At 45.2% G+C, this 21,043-nt stretch overlaps 1 pseudogene; it reads right to left on the reverse strand.

Annotated features, from left to right (window-relative positions):
- Window positions 1-1,058: 1,058 nt before the first annotated feature.
- Window positions 1,059-21,043, reverse strand: part of LOC125532892 — a 61,180-nt pseudogene continuing 41,195 nt past the window's right edge.

Raw genomic sequence — 21,043 nt, forward strand, 5'->3', positions numbered from 1 at the left:
TTTACTAACACGTATAAATACACTATAGAACATTTCAGTGGCACAAGCTATTGTCTAGAAGAATATGAATTAATTTATTTTCTATGCTAAGATTTAAATGAGATTTGGTTAACTATCCATTGACAAGACAACATTATACATATATGTAAAACTGAACGCCGAACCTATGTTTTGATGCGTAAAAAAATCCGTAGTGATGCTGCAGAAGGAGGCTATGGAGGAAGACGCTTAATACTTGGAGACTGAAGCCGCTGAAGCGCAAGGAGGAGGGGGGAGCGGGAGTGGCACCAGAGGAGGAGCGGCGACATGGTGAGGGCTCCGCTATTCGAGGACAAGGCCATGGCGGTAGGGCCAGCATGACGGCGGACGAAGGACAATCATGGCGGCGAGGAGGGCGCCGACGCGATTTGGGGGGAGGTGAATCTGGTTTGGAGATGTGGTGCGCAGTCCCCGCCCTAAGTATTTGTTTCGGTCCTGGAGTTCCGTTGAGGGCAAGGAGCCCTATTTTGGTTATTGTCATGCTCTAAAGTGGCCCCAATGCCCAGACTCTTTTCTTTATTATTTGTACTGTTATGAACTTAAGGTGTTGTAATTTGGAACTATGTCGGATGCTATCTTGATTGGCTTTATTAATTTAAAGCTGGACGCTTCTTGCGTCTTTGTTTTAGAAAATAATAATATTTGTAACCACAAACCCCTACAAAATCTCCCATGCCCACTTGGCAATATATAAGACACCAATTCATGATCTTGCTACCTTGGCCTAACAAACACTCTTTGTCCGAAACCCATATTTTATCGTACCGGAGCAAGATAACTAGTGACCCAAAACAAATGGCACTCACACATTAATTTTTACCACTTTATACACATATAGAAGACTCTGTTACATCACTGCATATACTTGGCATGGAGTTTTTATATTTTCAAAAGTAAAGTTGCCGCCAATGATGTAGTTGATGGCACTGGAAATGCAAAACGGTCCACCGACGCACACAAATTCCAGATAAGCAATTGAAGCTGTCGATCGAGCAACATTACAATTACATGGCCCTCCTTCATCCGAACACATAGCTATTCTCCAGGGCTTTGAAAACAGATGGCTCTTCCTCCATCACCTTCACCAACTCTGGCACTGCGTGGACGTACACAACCCAATCGCCGTCCCCGCGTGCGCTCGGCATCGGCATGATGTACCTCGTGTCAGCAGGCCACGGGAAGTGATATGACGCCAACGCCGGCAGACCCGTCCCGAAATCGGCCTCGCCCACCGGGAAGCCCATCCCCGATGACACGATGCACGCCATCGCCTCGGAGCCGCCGGTGCCCCCCAGGTACGCCCTGGCAACGGCCGGCTTGGGCTGCAGCGCCTCCACCCAGCCGATGAGCCCCCAGAAGTGCTTGCCCGTCGCGGCCTCCCGCACCTTTAAAATAGGTTGGAATCGTTGAACCCTTTGTCTTGGGCCGCATTGATATATATTGGGCATAAGCCTTGGCGTACAAGTTTTGGGAGAGATCGATCATGGGATCGTTACAGGAGACCGAGAGAGAGAGAGAGATAGATAGATAGATAGATAGAGAGAGAGAGATAGAGATTTCTACGGGAGAGGAGAAGAGATAGAATAGAGTTACAAGTTTAAACACAAAAGTCCTATCTCAATACAACTATTCTAACACTCCCCCTCAATCTGAACCTCAAGGAGCTTTGCCAAGGTTGAGATTGTATGTAAACTTTTCCAATCCTCTCATAGTAAGTGGTTTTGTAAACCCATCTGCAAGCTGATCTCCTATGGGAATGAACTTGATCTTAAGTAGCTTCCGAGCCACTCTTTCTCTAACAAAATGAAAATCGACCTCAATGTGTTTTGTACGTGCATGGAAAACATGATTGGCTGAGAGATAGGTTGCCCCAATGTTATCACACCATAGTCCCATAGCCTGAGGAGCTTTAATACCAAGCTCATAAAGAAGTGTCTGAATCCGCATTACTTCAGTTGTAGCATTAGCCAAGGCTTTATATTCAGCCTCTGTACTTGATCTTGAGACAGTGACTTGTTTTCTTGCGCTCCATGACACAAGATTTGTTCCCAAGAATACAACAAAATCACCTGTTGATCTTCTATCATCAGCACATCCTGCCCAGTATGCATCTGAATAAGCAGTTACAAGAAGAGAAGGGGACTTGGTAATTTGAAGTCCAAGACCTCCTGAGTACTTAAGATATCGTAGTATTCTCTTAACTGCAGTCCAATGAGTAGTTCTAGGTGCATGCAAGTATTGACATACCTTGTTCACTGAGTAGGAAATATCAGGATGTGTAAGAGTTAAATATTGCAAAGCACCTACAACACTTCTATAGTTTGTTGCATCTGTTGGTGCAAGAGCATCTCCACTTTCTACTGTGAGCATTTCTGAGGTAGAAATTGGTGTACTAACCGGCTTGCAATTTTCCAAACCCACTCTTCTGAGAATATCAGTGGTGTATTTTTCCTGTGAGAGAAGTATGCCATCTTTAATTTTCTTCACTTCTATTCCAAGAAAATAATGGAGGTCACCCAAATCTTTGAGAGCAAACTCTAACTTTAAATCCTTAAGCAAGCAAGTAGTAGCTTCTGCACTTGAACTAGCAACCATTATATCATCAACATAGACAAGCACAAAAATAGTGACACTGCCTTTTCTGGAAAAGAACAATGATGTATCTGCCTTGGATGGTATGAACCCAAGATGTTGTAACTGCATGCTCAACCTGGAATACCAAGCCCTTGGTGCTTGTTTCAAGCCATATAATGCTTTATCCAACTTACAGACATACTGAGGTGTGATGTGATCCTCATAACCTGGTGGTTGCCTCATGAACACTTCTTCCTCAAGAACACCATGAAGAAACGCATTCTGAACATCTAGCTGTCTTAAACTCCAACCTCTGGAAATAGCAATAGACAAGACAAGTCGAATAGTAGCAGATTTAACAACAGGACTAAAGGTATCTTCATAATCAATTTCAAACCTTTGTTTAAATCCTTTGGCAACTAATCTGGCCTTATACCTGTCTATGCTTCCATCAGATTTTCTTTTTATCTTGTATACCCACTTATAATCAATAATATTGTCTCCATGTTTCGGTGGTACCAAGTGCCAAGTTTTGTTTTTTATAAGTGCATCATATTCATTGTCCATAGCTTCCTTCCAATCCTTATTAGCAAGAGCATCATGCAAATGAATTGGTTCACCAGTGGTGGTAAGAAAAGCACGCTTGAGTTTGTCATACCTAACCGTGTCGTCATTGTACTGTTTTTCCTTCACAATACCTGACAGTGACCTTGTTTGCCGAAGAGAGGACGTAGGATGCACAGGAACAGCCGTTGTGGATGGTGGTACAGAAGATCCTAGTGAAGCCTCATTTTCCACAGAGGATCCCGCCAGCTCCTGATCAAATGCAGGGAACAGATCAGCCAGTTCCCGGTCCGAGGCGGATCCTGGCGACTGGTCAGCTGCAGCAGGGGCACGTGCTGAGGTGGGACCGGCCACGCGCCCGCGGTCGGCCGATGATGGGGCCCGCGGTGATGTGGCAGTGGGAGACTTGCCCTCTCCCGCACATGCGCTGGCGCATGAATCGAGGCGAGGAGGCGTGGTGCGGGGCGATGCGCCAGGACCAGTGGGCTCCACCCTGTCGGCGCGGTCGGCCATCGACCCGCGCGTGTCCCCGCGCGTGTCCAGGCCCATGGGCGAATCCGCCTGGGATCATGCGCCAACCGCAGTACCAGACTGGGCGCGCGGATCCTCCTGGGATCGCGTGCTGTCAGCCGGATCAGCAGCGTATTCCGTGCCTCTTTTGTCTGCTTCTTCACACATAAAATGACGATTCAAATTAGCACAAATATCAGCTGAATCAGAATTTCCTTGGGATTTTTGCACATGATCAAGCTTAGTTAATTCGCCCCTGTGATCGCAAGGTGCAATAAGATCAGGAAGAAGTGCTATTTTAGCATGAAGTAAGGCTCCGGCATTTGGATGTAGTTTGGCAAAAGGAAAAAGGGTCTCATCAAAAACAACATCCCGTGAAATATAGATGCGTCCAGTGGATATTTCAAGACATTTATACCCTTTATGGAGGTTGCTATAACCAAGGAAAACACACTGAGTGGATCGAAATTCGAGCTTATGATGATTGTATGGATGCAAATTGGGGTAGCAAGCACACCCAAATTTTTTGAGATAATTGTAGTCAAGTTTTTGATGGTACAAACATTCTAAAGGGGTGGAGTTGCCAATGACTTTACTGGGAAGCCTATTGATGAGATAAGTGGCAGTGATGAAAGCTTCATCCCAATATTTGAGAGGCATAGAGGCATGAGCTAAGAGTGAAAGACCAACTTCAACGATGTGACGGTGTTTGCGCTCAGCAGAGCCATTCTGCTGGTGAGCATGAGGGCATGACACATGATGCTCAATCCCAATGCTACAGAAGAAAGAGTTGAGTTTCTCATACTCCCTTCCCAGTCACTTTGGACTGACAAAATTTTGCGATCAAATTGTCGTTCAACAAGTTTTTGAAACTCTTGGAATATAGAGAAAACTTTAGATTTATATTTAAGCAAATAAATCCAAGTGAACTTGTTGTAATCATCGATGAAACTGACATAGTATTTTTTTCTTCCAAAAGAATCACGGGCATGGCCCCAAACATCACTAAAAATAAGCTCTAAAGGAGCATGAGACACACTAGAAGACTTAGGATAGGGAAGCTGATGGCTCTTGGCACATTGGCAAGCTTCACAAACAGACTCACTAATGGAACTATGTGACAAAGGAAGATTATCTTTGATGACTACTTGTTTCACAATGACCGATGATGGATGTCCTAATCGTTGATGCCATCTTTCCAGAGAGGGTTTGATGGCGGAGTAGACTTGACGACGCCGGCGACTAAGTGCTCCGGGCGTGATGGGGTAGAGACCCCCAATGCATCTACTGTGATGGAGAAGTTCCCTCGTTGCTCGATCCTTAATGAAAAAATAATGAGGGTGAGTTTCAAAGAAGACATTATTATCGGTGGCTAAACGAGACATGGATGCAAGATTTTTGTCAGCTTGTGGAACATGAAGGACATCCTTGAGAACGAGATCACGTTTAAGGTTAGGGGATTTAATGGAGGCTTGACCAATGTGACAAATATCCATACCTCCTCTGCTTGCAGTGTGGATCTGATTGGCGCTCTGGTACCTCTCGTGAAGAGCTAGTTGTTCGAGTTCATTGGTGACGTGGTCGGTGGCGCCAGAATCAACATACCAGGTGTTGTCGCCTCCCTGTTCTCATATGGCAGCAGCAACATGGCGAGCATCAGGGACAAAGTTCTCATCATAGCGATGCCAACAATCCAGAACCTAATGGCCAAGCTTCTTGCAGAGCTGGCAGCATGGGCGAGGACGGGCGACAGGAGGACGGCGGCCATTGTTGGAGTTGAAGCCGCCGCCATTGTTGTTGTTGCTATAGCCGCCCCCGTTGGTGTAGCCGTAGGTGCCACCGGAGCGAGCGCCGTTGCCCTGAGAAGCACCGCATTTGCGGCCACCGCCACGACTCTGCCCCTGGTGACCACGCCCACGGCCGCGGCCACGGGACGCGGAGTTAGCAGACGACTGCCGAAGATCGCCACAATGAAGGAGGGTGAGGCGGGCATCAAAACTTAGAAGCTGATTGTACAACTCCTGGACGGTGATGGGTTCCACACGAGCGGCAAGTGCATAAACCACCGGATTGTACTCCATGTCCAAACCGGCGAGGATCTTGGAGACGATTTCCGGTTCGGAGAGTGCCGCAGCAGTGCACGCGACTTCATCAGTAAGACTCTTGATCCTGCCAAGATAGTCAGCCATGGTCATGTTACCTTTTTTCAGATTGGTGAGATCGATGCGGGTGTTGATGGCCTGGGCTTGGCTCTGGGCGGTGAACATGGCATGGATGCTGCTCCAAACTTCGGCCGGCGTCTGTAGCATCGCGACCTGATCGAGGATATCGCGGGAAAGAGATCCCATCAAATACCCTTGAAGCTGTTGCTGTTGTGCATACTAGAGGGATCGGGCGTAGTTGAAGACTTGTTCTTCCTTGCCGTCCTTGGTGACGGTGAGGGTGGCCGGCGGAGGCGGGCTCGTCCCGTCGAGGTGGTGTTCCATCTGTGGTGGCGATCCGAGAGACCTCGTGTAAGTGCATCTAGTGCCACCCCTAGTTGGTTTTGCAGTATTGACGACAAACCTAGTTGAGGGACTAATGTGTTTGTGAGAATTGCAGGATAACACAAGTAGAAGTCCCTCATTGATTCGGTTTTCCTACCAGAGATGACCCCTAAAAATGTATGAAGACATTGAAGTCAAAGGTGGTATGTGAAGACATTCACATTGAAGACTATGACATGAGAAGACATCGCGTGAAGACTATGGAGCGCGAAGACTTAGTTCTTTCGTCATTCTTTTTCTTCTTTGTTGAGTCATAGGAACCACCGTACTGTTTCAGCCTGTGCGTTCGGTTTTTTCGGTTTGATTCGGTTCGGTTTATATGGTTTTTATACTTCGGTTTATACGGTTTTATACATAGATACGGTTTGGTTTCGGTTGTAACCGTTTGCTTTCGGTTCGGTTTCGGTAATAACCAAATTAACCAAAGTTGACGCGAACTTCTGATCAACACATGGTTTTGCTACATGAAGAAACAAATTTAGTACATGTCCAATACAAGTAGGGGGTACAAGCACAGCCTAGTGACGTGTTTGAAGAAATTCTAGACAATTTATGTTCCAGTACAAAGCACTTATAGTACATACAAGCACAATCCAGTACAAGGTCAAGACTCAAGACTACAAGTACAAGCAGTCAAGCACCAGCAGAACTGCACAATAACACAAGGCACAAATCAATCTAGTACAAGCACTTAGTACATGTCCAGTACAACAACATGAAGAAATTCTGGAACAACAACATGAAGATAATAAACTCCATTACAAGTTCATATGAAATTCTGGCGCATAAGCTGAGTACAAGTACAATAAATTCTAGAACAAGCAAGTTCAACACAGCCAAAGTTCAACATAGCGCAAAATGGGTTCAACACATGACTGATGACACACACAAACTTCATCACTTCAGGCAGCAACTTGCACAAGTTTCCACTCCAGTTCCACACATGAAGATCAATCAATCGATATTACACCATTATCGTCCAATCGAAGGGCTCCCACACCTACAAAAAGTAACAGAAATATTGCATGATCGAGTAAATAACATAAATTTTGCATGGTCATTGAAATAACTGAAATGCACACCCATTTAAGTACCTTCCTCCAGTTTGGTCAACTCAGCAAGATCGAGTTCAACATTGATAGGCTTACTACGCAACCAATCTTGCGTACATATCAACGCTTGGAGTGTCACTGGTGTCAAAGAGCTTCTGAAGTCATCAAGAATACGGCCACTAGTGCTAAAAGCTGATTCAGAAGCAACCGTTGAGATGGGGATTGCTAGTATATCACGAGCCATTTTTGACAGGACAGGAAAGCGAGCAGCATTCAACTTCCACCACTCAAGAAGGTCAAATTCTGCAGTCAACTCTTTGGTATCCTCAGCTAGGTACTTGTCTAATCCAGTTCTCATATTTGAGCTAGTGCTACCCTCTCCACAAGATCTCATTCTCTTATTGTTGTAGCGTGACCTCATAAGAGAATTTTCAGAAGCATTTTCACTAGCACGAGCTTGTGATGCTAATTCACTAGTAGAACTGGTTCCATACAATTCTTTGTATTCTCCAAAAAGAGAGACAAATTCGTTGTGTGAAGAAGTCAAGATTTTGTTACCTATTATACAACCATAGGTGTCTTCAATCATGTCCTTAAAGAAATGAGATTCCTTGGTCCTTGCATAAAGAATTAAGACAAGACAAGGCAAGTTAGAAATACATTAAGAACAACATACATATAGTTGACAAAAGAACAACAGCCAGTCAACCACATACCTAGGGTCAAGGATGGCGGCAATGAATATATATTTGTTCATCTTTTCAGGATCACCCCAATACTTCTCATACTTCGCTTTCATCTTGAGAGCCATGCATTTAAATATTTCATCATCACCACAGATCACATGATCACTCCATTCACCCAACAAAAAGTTAACATCAGCAATCTCTTCCAAGAAGGTGTTGGCTGTAACATACTTGGTGCCAGAAACCTTATTCGTGAGGTCATAGAAGTGTTGGAGGAATTGTTTGAACTCACAAACATATACCCAATCACTTTGAGTTGGAGGACCCTGTTGGTCAAGAGCATCGGGCTTAGGTTCTGGACCAGTTTTTTCTAACTCGGTCTTGTAGTTGGGATCATGAAGTGCATATTGCTCAAATGCCCTCTCAAATTTCTCAACATTGTCTAGCATTAAAAATGTAGAGTTCCATCTAGTAGCCACATCAATATTAATCAAACCTTTGCTCGCTACCTTGCTTAGCTGCACACACTTCTTAAATACATCCAGTCTAGTTGGGGAGGCTCTAACAAACTTGATAGCATGGCGAATTCTGTTTACAGGATGGCACATTATCTTTAGCCCATCTTGAACCACAAGATTAACAATGTGAGCCACACACCTCATGTGAAGATATTGACTTCTTGCATGTGTGCAGCCCCTATTAGTCAAAGATCTCTTCATGTAGGCTAAGCAGGTGTCATTAGAACTCGCATTATCTACTGTAATAGTGCACACTCGTTCAATGCCCCACTCAATCAGTAATTTTTCTAACGATTTCCCAATATTGTCCCCTTTGTGTCCATCTACCAAGACAAAGCTAATAATTTTTTTCCTAAGGTTCCACGAAGAATCGATGAAATGTGCAGTAAGAACCATGTAGCTTTGCTGTCTTTTTGATGTCCATGTATCAGTGGTGAGGCAAACAGTTTGACGTGAATCGATGAAATACTTTCTAAGCATAGCTTTCTCAGTTTCATAAAGAGCAATGATATCTCTATACATAGTGGTCCTAGATGGCACATTGAACCTAGGGAAAGCTTTAGACATGAAGAACCTAAATCCTTCTTTCTCTGCAAATATGAACGGAAGCTCATCTATCACTATCATGCGAGCAAATGCTTCTCTAACTTCTTTCTCATTGTATTGCCAAGGAACCACAGAATTGCCATCATCGCAAACTTGGTAGGTAAGCTCGGTCTGATTGCTACCGATGTGGGCAGGATTCTTTTTGCAAATCTTCAAATGGTTTACTAAAGAAGCAGTACCTGCCGATGTGGATTTTCAGCCTAATATAGCACTACAATAGTTGCAGTTTGCATGATCTGGATCATCGTTCTGAATTGTGAAGTGTGCCCATGCCTTTGACCTCTTGTTCCTTTTCTTGCTAACACTGTCAAGGGTAACATCAGGTTGTGTTTCAGGTAAGGAAGAGGAACCATGACTAGCAGCATAACCAGCACCAAGATTGACACTATCGGACACCTGAAGAAATAAGTTAGGTAGTTCCCATTCAGATTAGTACTAACAACAGAACCAACAGTGGAAAGTAATGAAATAATTGTTCAGTAGCAAACACACACTACTGCAACTGAACGGAAGTGCTTGTTTTTCTCAGCCAGTAGCCCACTACTAGTTACTACTGCAGCCGAACTAGCAAATGCTTTTTTTCTCAGCCACTACTACTGCAAGTCTGCAACCAAACTGAACCAACTAATGTATGTATCATGAGATCAGGGAGATGCTATGCTACTGAACAAGTATCCAACCAGATCGAACTAAAGGTCAAAGAATGGGCTTACCATGATGGCGTCCACGGCTCGTGTTGCTCCGTGGAAGCGTGCGTCGGCGAGCACGACGGAGGACGGAGCCGCGGAGGTCAGCGAGTCTGCGACTCAACAACGTGGAGGAAAGAGGGCGGAGCCGGAGGTCAGCGGCGATGCGGAGGACGGATGGCGGAGGTCAGCGTCGCCGGTGTGTGCGATGGAGGACGGAAGGCGGAGATGGACGGAGGCACGGAGCTTCGCCTGCTGGGGGGTGGAGCCGCGGAGGGGGCGGATGGATGCGCCGGACGGCCGGAGTATGACCTAGCTAAGCTAGGGCGCCGCCGCCGCCACCCATATTATGCTCTGCGCGGCTGGCCTCTCTCGGTCTCTCTCCTCTGCGTCAGGGACTGGGGTCTGGGACTGGGCCACTGGGGGTGTCGCTTGTGAGTTTCCCTAGGGGCTAGGGCAATTGGGCTAGGTTGAAGGAATAAAGGAGAAGGCCCAGTTTGGCTGGCCGACTGGGCTTGTAATTTTTTTATGTTGCTGGGCTTTCGGTTTAGTTTGGTTTAACCAAAAAAAATCGGTTTCAAACCGAAAAAACCGAATTGAGTATGGTTTTCGATTTTGTAAACTGAAACCATAACCAAAACCTGAAAAAACTGAATTTTCGGTTCGGTTTAGTTTTTTCGGTTCGGTTTTTGGTTTTCGGTTCGGTTTTGCACAGGGTGAGTACTGTTAAGTCGGGTCCAAGAGAACCAGTCAGAATGACTGAAGTGATGCTTAACCAAAATCCTATGTCTTCGAGTGAAGACTATGAGAGCAAATCTTGTCCAGAGTTGGATAAGTCAGCTTTGCTGGTAGCCCAAGTAAAGTTGTCGTGTGTGTTTGAAATCTGACCGTTGGAATACGTGTCAGTTCCTTAGTGAGCCAGGGTCATTTCGGACAAATCGGGTCGGGTTGCCTAGTGGCTATAAATAGCCCACCCCCTACAACCATAAACGGTTGGCTGCTCAGAGTTAGAGTACGGCTTTTGTCGTTTGAGAGCAACCCACCTCGAAGCCTTTGAGAGAGAATTCCCTGCGAGGATAAAGCCCTAAACACCCAGAGCCAAAGAGTGTTAGGCATCACTTAATTCTTCCTGTCTGTGTGATCTGAAGACTTATTACACTTGAGGACTGTGAATCCTCCAGCCGGTTAGGCGTCGCGTTCTGAGCATCCAAGACTCATTGTGGATCGCCGGTGAACGAAGTCTGTGAAGGTTTGGAAGTCTACCTTCAAGACTTACTAGAATGATTGGGCGAGGACTGGGTGTCCTTAGCTCAAGGGGAATAAGGTGAAGACGAGGTCTTCTGAGTTAAATCTCAGCCTCCCTAACCAGACGTACAGTTGTCATAGCAACTGGAACTGGTCCAACACATCATTGTCTTCAGCGAGTCACTGGTTTCATCCTTCCCTTCCCTTTGCTTATTGTTGGTCCTTGTGAAGTCATTGTATGATTGCTTTATCTTTTGTCTTCACTGAGTCACTGCTTGTTCTGATTGGCTTCACAATATCTTCCTACCTGATCTTTACTGCCTAGCTGCTATTAGTCATTGTGCTTTCACTTCATTGAATATTTGACTATGGTTTGCCTCAAGTAGTCTACCTTCCGCTGTATGGTAATAGGTTTATTTCTATCGTTTGTCTTCAAAACTTCCATGTTTTGAAGACTTTCATAAAAATCGCCTATTCACCCCCCTCTAGTCGATCACTAGCACTTTTAATTGGTATCAAAGCAAGGTACTCCCTTGTTCTGTGTGATTCGGTTTAACCACCTGGAGTTTTATCTATGTTGACTGCAGGGATAATCAAAGTCTCCGCTGCTTGCCCCGTCTTGTATGGAACTGAATATCCCTACTGGAAGAATAAGATGCGCATGCATCTTGAAGCCATTGATGTCGACCTATGGTATGTCATTAAGAACGGCGTTCCCAAGGCTGGTGAAGGTGTCACCGCTGCTGATGTCAAGAAGTTCGTTCAACTGGACTCCACTGCCAAGAACATCATCTATGGTCATCTGACCAAAGGACAGTATGGCCGCGCGAGTGCTTTGGAAACATCTAAGCTAGTCTGGGACTGGCTCTCCAAGGTCAATGAAGGCGTCTCAACCCAGAGAGATCAGAGAATCAGTGTCCTTCGCAACCTCTTCAACCGCTTCAAGAGAAATGACAATGAGAACGTCCAGCTTACGTTTGATCGACTCACTGACATCACAAATGAGCTTCAAGCTCTCGGCGCCACTGAGATCACCAAGCATGAAGTCGTCAAGACACTCCTGAGATCACTTGACAGCTCGTTTGACACCCTAGCCCTGATGATTCAAGAACGTCCTGATTTCAAGACACTCGATCCGTCTGACATACTTGAGAGGCTCAACACACATGAGTTTCAGCTTTCTGAGAAAAGAGACATCTACGGTCCCAACTATGGGCGAACTCATGCCTTGAAGGCAAAAGCTGTCTCCTCATCTGAAGAAGAATCTGACAGCAGTTCTGATGATCCTGAAGACATTGGAAAGGAGCTTGCTATGCTTGTGAAGAAGTTCCAAAAATTCACCAAGAAGAAAGGCTTCAGAAAGTCTTCACGATCAAGCTCAAGGAATGATGAAGCTTCTGCTCATGACTACAAGAAGAGAACATGCCACAAGTGCAAGAAACCTGGCCACTACATCTCTGAGTGTCCGCAGTGGGACAATGAGAACAAGAAGAAGAAGAAGAAGAAGAAGAAGAGCAAGGAATATGATTCTGACGACAAGAAGAAGAAGAAATACTCAAAGTCTTCTTCCAAGTCTTCCTCAAAGTCTTCATCACACAAGAAGAGCTCATCTGGCAAGGCACATGCGTTTGTTGGCAAGGAAATGGATTCAGAGGAGGAGTCCGCTTCTGAGGAGGCGGAGGTGGAGTCTGAGGAGGAGTCCGATTCTGGCGTTGCAAGTCTGGCTACAGCATACGTTGCCAAGTCCATCTTCAACACTGATGACAATAACTTCATCACCGACACCGATGCAAATGACAAGGACTACTCCGCTCCTACCTACTGCTTCATGGCACGCGGTGCCAAGGTAAACACACGCACTACTCACTATCAAACATCTAGTGAAGATGACTCTGATTGTGGTTCAAAATCCAGCTACAAAATACTTGCTAAAATTGCAACTAAACAACAGAAAGCTATGGAACATATTCAAAAACTGTTAGACAAAAGCGATGATCTATTAGACGCTGAAATGACTTGATCTCAGTCCTTAATTGAAGACATAAAAAATCTTCATGTTAAGTATGAGGAACTTGAAAGTCGTCATGAAACTCTCTCAACAACTCATGAAAATCTTTCCTATGATTATCTTCAAAGGAAGCAAGATCTTGAGAAATTGAGAGCGGCTCATGAAGATCTTCAAAAGGAAAACGAGTCACTTCACGTCGAACAGATCAGTTCCGCTCAGGAAGGATTTGAACCACCATGTCTTAAATGCATCGAGCGTGACAACACTACTTCTGTTGCTGAGTGTTCTACTACTGCTACTATTGCAATATCTTCAACTGTTGATGTGGTAACTAACCCCTCTGTCGAGGATACCACTGCTATTGCTGATGAGAATGCTAGGTTGAAGACATTGCTTGAAACAGGGATGTACAAAAGTCTCAAAGGGCATCAGACACTATGTGATGTCCTCAAAAGGCAGATCATGAACCGAAACCCAAGGAAAGAGGGTGTTGGGTTTGAAAGGAAAATGAATGTTGATGGCTCTTACTGGAAACCTGAGCAGTACCCCAAAACCACATGGGTTGCTGCAAAGGAACCTTCAGCAGATCCATTCACTCTATCTGGCTTCACTTGTGCTAATCCCATTGTTATTGATGAATCCTTTGATGCAAACTATAAACTGTTTAAGAATCAGAATGGTGAAGTGTTTGCCAGGTATATTGGTACTAACTGCAGGAATGGACCGCCTATGAAGAAGGTCTGGGTGCCGAAAAGGTGTTTGGAGAATCTTCCTGTGAATGTCATCATGACACCACAGGTGAAGAAGACAAACCACAGACCATAGGCTTCATACGGTCCAAAGGCTTCATACAGACAGAGGACTCACCTGAGTCGCACTAACGCAAATGTTTTGCAGGGAAACCGTACTCAGGCCTGTGAATATGAGCGCGTTTCATCAAACCGCCATGTTCATAAGACCAAGAATTATTCTACTTATTCTTATGAGTACTATTGTCCACCTGCAAGACTTTTTGCTAGGGCTCCAAAGCCAAAGTTCTCAGATGCTGCACTTAGACTCATTGCTTCGAAGCCACCCTTAAAGATGTGGGTGGCTAAGAAAGCTTAACTCTCTTTTGCAGGGAAAGGTCTCCAGCCGAAAACCAAAATCGTCTGACGCTATTGCTGGGGACCTTAAACATCTTGTAGGGCGCAAGATCAAATGCCCAAATGGTCTTATTATGTACGTTGTTCCTGAATCGCTTGCTACTCGCCCTATCAGTCCAAATCTCGATCTAAGATTTCAAAATTCACTGGTTCGTCAAATGTTTTTGCTTCACAATTCTCTTCGTGAAGCCTATCCCCCTAACTGCACTGTAGGGTACGACACCAGCTGCTTCAGAATGGATTATTGATAGTGGGTGTACCAATCACATGACTGGCAAGCGAAGCCTTCTCATGGACTCAACACTATGTCCATCTGACAAAAGTCACATCACATTTGCTGACACTGGTAAAAGCAAGGTATTGGGTCTAGGTAGAGTTGCAATCTCAAAGGATAAACACATGGATAAAGTCATGCTTGTTGAATCCCTTGGTTTCAACTTAATGTCTATTTCAATGCTTTGCGATTTAAACATGATTGTGATGTTCGGAAAATATCGTTGCCTTGTACTAATGGAATCTGACAAGTCTCTAGTGTTTGAAGGGTATCGGAAAGATGATTTGTACATGGTAGATTTCTCAGCAGGACCACAACTTGCCATATGTCTTCTAGCAAAAGCTTCTGAATGCTGGCTCTCGCATCGGAGGCTAGGGCATGCTGGCATGAGGAACCTCCACACCCTTGCAAGGAAAGATGACGAGGGCCAAGCATCCCTCGAAGACAATCATGACAACGACTCAACCCTTCGAACTGCTCCACATGGATCTTTTCGGTCCCACTCATTACTCAACTCTTACTACTACTACTACTTATCTCTATGGCTTTTTCATTGTTGATGATTATTCAAGATATACTTGGGTGCATATAATCCTCTACAAGACTGAAGTGCAGGATGTCTTCGGACGCTTCGCCAATCGAGCCATGAACAACTATGGCGTCAAGATCAAGCACATCAGAAGTGATAACGGCACTGAATTCAAGAACACTGGTCTAGACACTTATCTTGATACTTTGGGCATTACACATGAATTCTCAGCTCCGTACACACCACAGCAGAATGGCGTCGTGGAACGCAAGAACAGAACACTTATTGAGATGGCCCGGACGATGCTTGATGAATACAAGACTCCAAGAAAGTTCTGGCCTGAAGCCATTGATACTGCATGCCATATCATCAACCATGTTTATCTTCACAAGCTTCTCAACAAGACATCCTATGAGCTCCTTACTGGCAAGAAGCCAAATGTTAGTTACTTCAGAGTATTTGGTGCCAGGTGCTGGATCAAGGATCCACATCACACTTCAAAATTTGCACCAAAAGCACATGAAGGTTTTATACTTGGATATGGAAAGGATTCGCACTCCTACAGAGTCTTCAACCTCTTTCATTATAAAGTGGTTGAAACAGTGGATGTGCGGTTCGATGAGACTAACGGCTCACAAAGAGAGCACCTGCCAAATGTGCTAGATGAAGTTCCATCCAGTGAATCAATTAAACTTATGAGAACTGGAGAAATCATACCTTCTGAAACTCAGCCTGAAGAGGAACTTATCGTCTCCGCACATGATCAACCTGAAGACAATGCTCAGCCTGAAGACAATCCTTCTAATGATGACAATGATCAGCAAGAGCAAAATCTTCGCCATGTACATCCTCGTGTCGCAAATGAAGTACAGATTGAGAGAATAATTGATAGCATCAATGCACCTGGTCCACTCACTCGTTCAAGGGCAACACAGCTAGCAAATTTCTGTGGGCACTTCGCATTTGTCTCAATATCTGAACCCAAGAAAGTTGAAGAAGCCTTCTTGGAACCTGAATGGATTCAAGCTATGTAAGAAGAGATTCAACAGTTTGAGCTGAATAATGTATGGGAACTGGTTAAGCGTCCTGATCCTCGCAAGCACAATATAATAGGCACCAAATGGATATATCTCAACAAGCAAGATGAGCATGGTCAAGTTGTCAGAAATAAAGCTTGTCTCGTTGCTCAAGGGTACACTCAAGTTGAAGGGATTGACTTCGATGAAACATTTGCTCCTGTGGCTAGACTTGAAGCCATACGCATACTGCTGGCCTATGCAAATCATCATAACATTCTTCTGTATCAAATGGATGTGAAGAGCGCTTTTCTCAATGGCAAGATTGAAGAAGAAGTGTATGTTGCACAACCGCCTGGCTTTGAAGATCCAAAACATCCTGACATGGTGTACAAGCTCAACAAGGCACTGTATGGCCTCAAACAAGCCCCTCAGGCTTGGTATGACACACTCAAATACTTCCTGAAGAGCAAAGGCTTCAAACCTGGTTCCCTCGACCCCACTCTCTTCACGAAGACATATGATGGTGAACTGTTTGTGTGCCAAATATATGTGGATGACATTATCTTGGGCTGCACCAATCAGAAATACACTAACGAGTTTGGATATATGATGCAAGAGCAATATCAGATGTCCATGATGGGTGAGCTGAAGTTCTTCCTTGGTCTTCAAATACGCCAGCAACGCAACGGCATCTTCATATCTCAAGAGAAGTATCTCAAAGATTGCCTGAAGAAATTTGGGATGCAAGACTGCAAAGGCTTCACGACGCCAATGCCCGCCAAACATCATCTGGGTCTCGACGACAATGGTAAAGAGTTCGATCAAAAGGTATACTGCTCCACGATTGGTTCTTTACTGTATCTATGTGCATCTAGGCCAGATATTATGCTTAGTTTTTGCATGTGTGCTCGATTCCAAGCGGCACCAAAGGAATCGCATCACTTAGCTGTGAAGCGAATTCTTCGATATTTGGCTCACACCCCAACACTAGGATTATGGTATCCAAAGGGCTCAGAGTTTGATCTAGTTGGATTCTCGGATGCTGATTATGCTGGTGACAAGGTGGATCGCAAGTCTACATCAGACACATGTCATTTTCTGGGACAATCACTTGTATGTTGGTCTTCAAAGAAGCAGAACTGTGTATCTCTTTCCACTGCTGAATCTGAATACATTGCTGCTGGATCTTGCTGCGCTCAGCTTCTATGGATGAAGCAAACACTCAAAGACTATGGCATTCATCTGAAGCAAGTGCCACTCTACTGCGACAACAAAAGCGCCATCAAGATTGCCAACAATCCAGTTTAGCACTCGAAGACAAAGCACATTGAAATTCGTCATCACTTTCTCAGAGATCATGTTGTGAAGGAAGATATTGATATCATACACGTCAACACTGAAGAGCAATTGGCAGATATCTTCACCAAGCCCTTGGATGAGAAGAGGTTTTGCAAGTTACGGTGTGAGCTAAATATCTTGGAATCCTCAAATGTCCTGTGATCAGGCACACATCCTAACACTTATGCATATTGATGACTTAGATGTGCAACACATGAAGTAAAGTATATCTTCAATCAATGAAGACTTACATTCTAAGTGTGAATACATTAATGTGGAATTTGACTTTGGAGCGCCACAATAATTATGCGCCGTGTCTGGGTCTAATACTTCCTATACGGTGGGTAACGCCACCACCAAATTTTTCTGTTTGAAGTGTTTCACTCATGGCGTTACGTTTGGTATGTCTTCACATTTGGTTTGGTTTCAATCTCAACCTATCTTCATGATTATCTTCACTATGTTGAGTAGATATATATATATACTAGTGTTCTGTCCTCTACAGCATTCACTTATAGCTATGTCTTCTTGTTGAATCTTTTGAACTAAGTGAATGTGATCGGACCCTAACCTTTCTATGTTTTGTATCTCAAACTCTATCTCTCCAAATCATATGCATTCTATTGAAACTGTCGAATATCTTCTTTGCGTCCTTGTCAGCAGAAGATACAGAGACAAACATTAAGTCCGTTTTCAATGCTAATTCCTTCACCTGAAACCCGGAGAAGTGGGAACGACCACCCGACAATCCAGGCGTGCGTGGGAACGTGGAACAACCTTTGATATGTTGCATGATGGCCATGTGTCCTTCAGATGTGAATCGCCAGGGGCACCTGTGTAATAACACTGTGTCGTCCCTGTCTCTATAAATACACGCCTCACCACAGTCATTATCCTTTCTTCCACTCTCGCACAAACCCTAGCGCCACCGCTCACTCTCGACGACGCCGGCGACGAAGCGCTTAGTTGCCGCGACCTCACCGACGCCGTCTTCACGCCGGCCGCGGACATCGTCTTCTCCGCCGTCGCTGTAGGTCTCCTCCGTCGCCAAGTTAGGGCACGGACGATCGATCTGCTCGGCCTCCTCTCCCACTCCGTCTAGCAGTTCTTCGTGTGGTAAATAAAACTTCCTTTTACGGCCCCTTTGATTCTATAGATCCATCACTTTCTACCACAAGCAGTTTCTGTTCACACAAGTTGGATCTATTTCATACTGCATCTCATAATATGCCTAGTATGTTCACTTATGCTTCACAAAGTAGTTAGATTCCTCACTTGTACTTATTCGTGGATTCGTACAAATCTGGAACCAACTCTCTATCTATGAGTGAATGTCTTCGCACTATCAGGTCAATGTCTTCTAAACTGATTTATCTTCAAAATCTTCTGAGAATGCATATGACCTCTTCCCCTTCCTTCGCACCTTAATGCTGTCACAGGTACATGTCCGTGGGAGAATCCCTTGGTTCTCATAGTCTACATTCATTTGCAGAATTCTTACAGCATCATATAAATTCTTCCGAAGCCAGTTCCTGTTTGACCAGCAAGCGGAAGCCTTTGAAACCTTTGAACGTGTTGAAACCATTCAGTTTGAAGCTCATGGCTATAGAGAAATCAGCAAGGGGGTGGCCGACAGCGTCGAGGGGGAACATCAAGAGATCTGCATGATGACCTCTCAGAGCTGTACAAGACAGACCCAGAAAAGGATTACAATCAGCGCAAGACACGAATCCAATGGATTCGAAGGTACTGGGTTGAGCAATGAGTACAGGTTTGTGACCCAGGAATATGCAGAGAAGAATGCCATCAAGCGACCATGGGGAGACATCCTATACAGAAATCTTCAACCCAGGTCCAGAGATGAAGCCATTGAACAAGGCTTCTATCCCTGCATGGTCCGTGGACCACAGCCTGCAGATGCTGATCCATCGTCATTGCTATGGTGTCGTGACGACAATCTGTTCAAGCGCAACTTCCAGTTTGCCAAGAACTCGGCTAAGCAAAACAAAAAGACATTGGGACTAGACTTCAACCCTGGTCCTTCTGCTTCCCGTGCCGATGGCACCCGCGAAGCTGAACCCAATCTTGTTGGGCCCTTCTACAACCTAGAAGGTCTCATCACTCATATCATGGTTCAAGGGACAGCTGTGGATGAGCCTGCAGATGACGCTAAATCTGATGAAGCGCCTGCACCGCCGAAGCCAAAGAAACTGAAGAAGCGTAAAGCTTCAAAGCCTGCTCCTGCACCAAAGGTCTTACATGCGAAGCCACTGGCTACTGCACCTCCTGAAGACAGTGTGCAGTCTGAAGATCTATCACGTATCTCCAAGAAGACTGAGATGAGAAAGAATACTGATCAGGCATTGACTACTGCTGCTATTCTGCACAATGACGCCATTGATCTGTCCAGCGATGAAGATCTTGCAGATGACGCTCTTGAGCAACTGATCAAGAGCAAGAAAGAAGGAGAGATCTTCAATGATTTGCCTCTCTTTGATGTGGCAATCATCCATAACTTCATCGATGAGTGGTTTGACACGCCCAACCTCAGCTTTGAAGACCTGCAACTTCCAATTGGCCTCAGTGTCGCCTTCACTAGCGCTATTGCTTCTGAGCTATCTCTAGCTCAGCGCATCGTTGAACTGAAGCAAAAGATCGACTATGAGAAAGCTCAGTTCAAGAAGCACATGGCCAAGCTCAGCGTGCAAGATGTGAAAAACTAGAAGATTATGCTGCACGAGCTCAAGGAAGCCTTTCTCAAAAAGCATGAAGAATCTCAAGGTTCTCATGAACGCATGAAGAGCCTAGCTGACAAGTGTGTGCAAGCCTACAATGAGGCTGAGAAGCGCAAGGCTCTTGGTCGTCCTAGCATCGACCCAAGAATGGCTGCAAAGAAGAAGAAGCCCTCAACTGACCAATCTGCACCTTTAAGGCAGGAAGAACCTCGCATAGTCTTCCCAAGAAGCATGACTGGCTCGAAGCCAAAGGTCAGGTCAACTGCTTCAGAACTGAAGAAGACAAGGATTGCCGAGGCTGAAGCCAGAAAAAGGAAAAATCATGAAGCTTTTGATGTCGCTTCCTCTAAGAAGAAGCGTAAAACCAAGAAGGATCGGGCTGCTCCCACAGAGCCCTTAGTTGTTGAACCTATCTCAATGGTTCGCCCTGCATCTGAACACCACAAGCGCCAACTGATTGTTCATGAGCCTGCTTCCACAGAGGCTCCTGATGCTGAAGACATTCCAGCAGTTGACCCCACCGCTGCTGAAGACATTGGTCACCATGACAATGTTGAAAATGATGAAGTCCTTCCTTAGATCGAGCACCAACTGGTATCATCGCCTGTGCTTATGCATAGCGAACTCATCAGCATTGGTCGTCCTCTGACGCCAACTGCTCAGGATGCATCGTGGGCTGATCACCCATGGAGACAAGACACTCCAAGCTCTCCCCAACCGCAAGCAACCCCATCAGTGCAAGAAGAAGATGACTTTGAGGCCCAGCCAACTCCATCTCCACAGGCGTCGCCAGCGCTACGCAGGCTTCGCAAAGGACCAAGGCCTCAAGTCCCTCTTTCGAGCGTTCCAGAAGGAGAAGTGCCCCACCAATCTGTTGCACGTCAAGTGTTTCCAGATGCCACTCCTACTGTGAATGTCTCCGAGTCTGAGGCTAAAGCTGCTGAAGACATTCCGGCTGCATCAGCCGAC

Source organism: Triticum urartu, chromosome 1 (assembly GCF_003073215.2).
Source record: "Triticum urartu cultivar G1812 chromosome 1, Tu2.1, whole genome shotgun sequence".
NCBI lineage: Eukaryota > Viridiplantae > Streptophyta > Magnoliopsida > Poales > Poaceae > Triticum > Triticum urartu.